The sequence below is a fragment of the Corticium candelabrum genome, chromosome 17 (genome assembly GCF_963422355.1).
Source record: "Corticium candelabrum chromosome 17, ooCorCand1.1, whole genome shotgun sequence".
Lineage (NCBI taxonomy): Eukaryota > Metazoa > Porifera > Homoscleromorpha > Homosclerophorida > Plakinidae > Corticium > Corticium candelabrum.
In genome coordinates this window covers 3,622,940-3,629,921 of record NC_085101.1, presented here as the reverse complement: position 1 = coordinate 3,629,921, position 6,982 = coordinate 3,622,940, and positions in this window count along the sequence as shown.

Genomic DNA, 6,982 nt, shown 5'->3' with positions numbered 1-6,982 from the left:
TCTCTTACCGGCTGCCACTCTGCATGATCGGTTAGTCAAATCCACATTTCAAAATGTAATTAAGTGCTACGGCATTGGAGAGTATAAATAGCTGCAGGCTACATAACCTAGCTGTTCGAAATGGTGGATTCGGATTGTCATCTATTGCAGATACAATGTGAAAGAATATATGACATACATACATACGTACATACATACATACATACATACATACAGACAGACAGACAGACAGACAAACAGACAGACAGAAAGACAGACAGACAGACAGACAGACAGACAGGCAGACAAACAGACAAGACAGATCGACAGGTACACAAACAGACCTCTGAAGTAGGTTTACTTCTGGTGCTTGTTGTAGATTTACAAACCATGCAGACTAATCTGGTTGGGCATGACACACAAATACTATTATCTATAACCACTGGTTGATTCATTTGTTTGCTTACGTCATTAATAGATTGGAAAATGCGACAATTGCCAGCGTATGGAGACAATTATAACTGTAGCACCAACATACCATCCAATCAAAGTCAAAGGACCTTGGGAATTCATTGGAGTTGATCTCATTGGAAAGTTTCCAATGACTGCAGCTGGATATCAGTACATACTAACAGCAACAGACTATTTCACAAAATGGGTGGAAGCATTTCCACTACAAGATAAATCTGCAGTTGCTGTAGCGGACATGTTGTGTCAGATATTTTACAGGTAAGTGCAGTAAAGCATTATAATTAAAATACATTAACATTTTCAGGTACCGTTTCATAATAAGTTATGACCTGTCCAACAACCATAATCAATTGCAATATTTATTGTTATGTATACATATTTCTGTATTTGCATGCATTTGGATGCACAGTGTTAATAGTGTTAGCTTATTTATTTATGTTAGCAATTATGAACAATTTGTGTTTGTTGACCGTACATGTGTTTTACTTATTCTCAAAGGCATGGTGTTCCGAAGAAAATATTGACAGATCAAGGCAGAGAATTTGTAAACGAGGTTGGCAAATAACAAATTTAGTCTTATTGCAAGGTGTGTGTGTGTGTGTGTGTGTGTGTGTGTGTGTGTGTGTGTGTGTGTGTGTGTGTGTGTGTGTGTGTGTTTGTGTGTGTGTGTGTGTGTGTGTGTGTGTGTGTGTGTGTGTGTGTGTGTGTGTGTGTGTGTGTGTGTGTGTGTGTGTTTGTGTGTGTGTGTGTGTGTGTGTGTGTGTGTGTGTGTGTGTGTGTGTGTGTGTGTGTGTGTGTGTGTGTGTGTGTGTGTGTGTGTGTGTGTGTGTATGTGTATCAGTCACTGTCTAAATGGTGTGGAATATCATTGCAGGCAAATGAACATTTGTCACAAATTTTTGGCATTACGCATAAAATAACTGCAGCCTACCACCCACAGACCAATGGTTTAGACGAGCCTACCACCCACAGACCAATGGTTTAGACGAACGAACTAATGGAACTCTGAAACGTGCTCTAAGCAAGCTAGTCAATGAACACCAGAATGACTGGGATGTCTACTTAGATCCAGTGTTGTTTGGCTTGCGAACAAGTGTTCAAGAAAGTTCAAAGTACACGCCTTTCTTTCTTATGTATAATCGAAAAGCTCGTCTGCCAGTTCAACTAGACCATTTAGAAGAAGAAGAAATCGACAGTTCCCATGAATTTGATGAAGAAGAACATTTGAAGAGAGTTGAAAACATGAAAGTGTTCATCAACAGGTTAGAACAGATAGGCTTGTGTGTTTTACATTTTCGATACATGCATCACTTTAGTGTGTACACGTTAAATAAAGGAACGACATTTGTTTGTTGATCTGATTTTTTTGTACAGATTTTAGAAAACCTTGCGAAAGCACAAGAAAAACATAAGAAAACTTATCTGACGAAAGCAAACAAACGTGGTGTGAAGTCTTTCATTATTTCTGGCGGCAACTTAGTCTTGAAAAGAAATACGAACAAATTGAGCAGAAAAGGAGATCGGCTCCATAGTAATTGGTTGGGTTCATTTCTAATCATTGATATGTACAATTCTAAGTGCAGTCTCAAAACACAAAGACAGAAGTTGTGTTGAGATCTAAAGTTCACGTATCCCACCTCAAGCCATATCACAAACAGGTGATACACTGTCAAACAGTTTGCATAGCATGTTTATGTATTTCTTGTCCATTTGTTGTAATTGCCTGTATGTGTCTGTATGCATGCATATTTAAACCTCTGTTGGACAAGTGTCCACGCATGCATTCTTGGATACCACGTGTGCTGCCATTTGTTCATATGTATATATACACACCCCACGTTTGCTTTCCACAGTCAATTGATTTTGTGACGTAAAATTTCAAGACAGTAATAAAGACCATAGCACAGAAAAGAATGCAACTGACTTGAAAGATGACGTAATGCCGTCAATAAAAACACCTCGACAAGAATCAAAAGAAGATTTGCAGTAAGCACAGCTGTTAGATGTTGTCAGTAGATGCTTATTTATGATGTATTTTTGTAAGAGCAACAGAAATGAATGAAACAAAACGGGTTAAACAGAGTCTGGAAAAGAAAGGCAACTGTGAGGTACACAAATCCTTGGCAAACTCCTGACAGCTAGTCCTGTGTTTTAGAAACTGTTGCTCATAATTATGCCAGTAGCTGGTAAGTTAAAACACTCAATATGTAGACTTAATTATAATTGACATGCTAACTGAGATCATTAGCTAATTGCATGAAGTTGCACTGGTGTCAAAAAAATGTAAGAAATGATACTGCAAGTAGTGTTTACATTTATGGTAATAGTTCAGACCATTTTAAATTTTAAATTTAACTAATTGATTAATTAATACTAACTATAGATTAATTATGTTACAGTAAATTGCTTACATCAATTTTCTTGTTACGTTTGCTTTCAATCAGAATACTGTACACTCTACAGTAACCGTAAATAGTTGTGCTATGTTCATTAGTCATTTGGTGAACAACAACAACATCAACAACGAGAACAACATTAACAACAAGAACAACAACAACAACTACAACAGACACAGCAACAACAACAACAACAACAGACAGAACAACAACAGACACAACAACAACAACTACAAGAACAACAAAAAAAAATACAACAAGAACAGACATAACAACAACAACAACAACAACAGACGCAACAACTACTACTACTTCAACAACAACAGACACAACAACAACAGACACAACAACAAAAACAACAACAACAACAGACACAACAACAACTACTACTACAACAACAGACACAACAACAACTACAACAACAACCACAAACAAAACAACAACAGACACAACAACAAAAACTACAACAACAACAACAGACACAACAACAACAACTACAACAACATACACAACAACTACTACTACTACAACAACAACAAACACAACAGCAGACACAACAACAACCACAACAACAACAACAACAACAACAACAACAACAACAACAACAATGTCAGACACAACAACAACAACAGACACAACAACAACAACAACAACAATGTTAGACACAACAACAACAACAGACACAACAACAACAACAAGAACAATGTCAGACACAACAACAACAACAGCAGCAACAACGACAGGAAAAGAAGAGAGAACAGTAACCACAGCCAAAGCTGCAGTGCAATTTGGATATTCTAAAAATATATGGTGAATGGCTTGATGATACCATCATCAATGCAGCACAGCGGTTGCTGAAGCAACAGTTTTCAGGGGAAAAGGCTTTCAAAACACGCTGTCATCGCAACGACTGCAATTCGAAGTTGCCACTCACAATTCTATTCAGATAAACCATGTCCACAATTACTGGTTAACAACATAAAGTGATGAGGAGAGAAATGTTCATACATATGATAGTTTAGTTCGATATAAATTGTCAGGGCAACTGAAGCAACAGATTGCTTCAATATATCGAACCGATCAGACAGAAATGAAAGTCTCCATTGAAGCAGTCCAACAGCAAAAAGGACAAAGCGACTGTGGCCTTTTTGCAGTAGCTTTTGCATTTGACATTGCAGCTGGAGTTGACCCACAAAACATAAACTACATCCAAGCGGAGATGAGGGAGCACCTATTGTCTTGTTTATGTAAAGGAAAAATAACTTCTTTTCAAGGTATTTTGGCAAGACAGCATCTGTTAGAAAGTATAAACCCTCCGTAGTTCGATTTCGTGTATATTGTATATGCAGGCAAACTGAGCGTTTTGGACAGCAAATGGTACAATGTGATAATTGCCAAGGATGGTATCACTTTAAGTGTGTTGCTTACAACAAACATGGGAAGATATTTCACTGCCCAAATTGTAGAGAATAACTCACATGAACAGTTCTGCTGCTTATTTAGTTATGGAAATATTGAGTCTAGTTATGAAAATTGTTGAAACTTAGTAAACAAACAAGTGTTGTCTGGTCTGAAGTCTTCATTAGCGGCTAACAGGTTGCACAGAGTACTAGTATATAGATATTAATACGATGTCTTGAAAAATGGTAATAGAATGGTATACCAGCAACCTATATTTTTACTAAACTTGAGCAATTTACACACACACACACACACACACACACACACACACACACACACACACACACACACACACACACACACACACAACACACACACACACACACACACACACAAACACACACACAGCACACTCACACACACACACACACACACACACACACACACACACACACACACACACACACACACTCACACAACACACACACACACACACACACACACACACACACACACACACACACACACACACACACAAAGCGCGTGCGTACGCAGACACAGACGTTAGCATCAAATGTCATCAAAACAATGACTCATTTGGTAGTCCACGTCCACTACATAACTTTGCGTGGGGGACACGTTTTGCAGGCAGACGGTATTTGTCACGTACTGCGTATCTCATTTCAGGCCGCCAAAGTCTCGTTTGTGTCCGTCGGAAGCAGTCTAGGCGAAATCCAACTCGACCGTTCTTCTCCGACGTCCGATCTCGACCCTTCCGCCGCGTTTCTCGACGATCCGACGGGCGTAGTGTCGATCGGCGCGTTACCTAATACAGACATTTGCACATCGGGAACAAGAAGCGGGAGTTGGCAGTCTAGGATTATTTGTGTAATCTATTGTAGGCACGTAATGGGTAGGAGCAACAACAGGTAGGCATGCTAGAATGCATGATCTATGGCTTTTAATTAAGTATTGCAAAAATTAGTCAAGGTCGTCCGTGGGACGCAGCAACAACAGGCATGCACTTGTGGTTTTCAAATTCGCTGTTGTACCTCCTCTTCCTCATCATCTTTCTAGATCATTACTCTCAGCAGCTTCAGAACCACTTGCTTTAATCTAGGAGGTTCTCTCTTTATACTAAAAATGTCTCTGGTCAATTCGGATTGTGGTTTTCTGCAGCCGTCAGCTGTACACGTCGCATCTACTGCGTCTCCATTCTCTTCCGTAAACACTATGTGGATTTCCCCTAAATGCAAACCAGGGGCAGAGAAACAGACTGCCTTGTCTCTGCATGCATGGTCTTGTCTGTACTCAGTGGACCACTGTCGTCGTCAGTGTTACATGAGAACTCCTGCATAAGCCCAAGTTTTACCGAGGCAATTTGCTAGCTACTAAATCAAGCACCGCCAACGTCAATCACGTGACCGGCAACAAACACTGCAGACTCTAGAAACAATTGACAAAGCAGTCACAGTGTTGTCGCTACGCATGGCCCAAGGCTTCTCCAATATTACTAGGTGTGCATGGCCTCTTAGATGATAGACAAGGTCTCGTAAAAGTTGGACCTTAGATTTACATAGCAGCTGCACGGCGTCCCCAATTGTGGACATCCAGCGACGGCCTTAGGTCACCAGGTCTACGATTACCAGTACTAGTAAATTCCTTTGTGTTCTCTTTGTTGATGTTAGAGCCTGCTGGATGTCCGTGACGCGTTGCAAAACGCTCGAGTCAAGACTCTAATTAGCTATCGATAATTGGGTGCATAAACCGCACTGCACACTACACGTGCATCCCAGAGCTCAAACTACAATAACATTTACGCCACAACTCCTCCCTCTCTACAACACAACTACAACATCACAATGGTCGGCGGACACACTAAAAAGGGGAGGATTCGGGTGCACGAGACAGAAACTTTAGACAATGGCAGCGGTTTGAACATCGTCTAGCCATCGACCTATACGTATATACATCTCTGGAAAAAATTATAAGACCAGATGCATTTTGACTACGTAAGTGGTTTGACAAATCAGATTGAGCAATAATGATTATCTATAATATTTAACCATTACATTTTTGATAATGAAATGCAGACAAAACAATAAAAATAGCGTTTTAGCAAAAGAAGTTACAGAGACATTACCTGGTCTGAAATTGTTTTACTAAGTATAACTACATGCTATGCAAAACCCACAATTCAAGTTTCATTTCTGTACTATATATGGAGTAACGTTAAATGCTATTTTTAACTAATACTACCATGCCGAAGAAGAAGCAATTGAGTTGTAAAACGAAGACAGCTATCCTGGTACTGCTGAAGGAAGGCTACAGCGAGCGACAAGTTGCTTCCAGACTCAAGATTTCCAAAACTGCTGTTCACCAGACAAAGGAGAAAAAGAAAACAACTGGAGCAACTGAAGTGCAACCAGGCCGTGGCAGAAAACGTCTCTCTAGTGCCAGGGAAGACCGCTACCTCATCCGAAAGTCTCTCTCTAATAGACGACTGACTTCAAGTGACCTCCAAAAAGAGTGGAAATCTGGGTGCAATGTCAACTGTTCAGCCAGAACTGTTCGCAACAGACTCCTTCAAGTAGGACTGAAGTCCCACAGAGCAAGAAAGAAGCCGTTCATTAATGAAAGACAAAGAAAGCAAAGACTCAAGTTTGCAAAAGACCACAAGGATTGGACTGTTGATGACTGGAGCAAAGTAATCTTTTCTGACGAATCCAATTTCC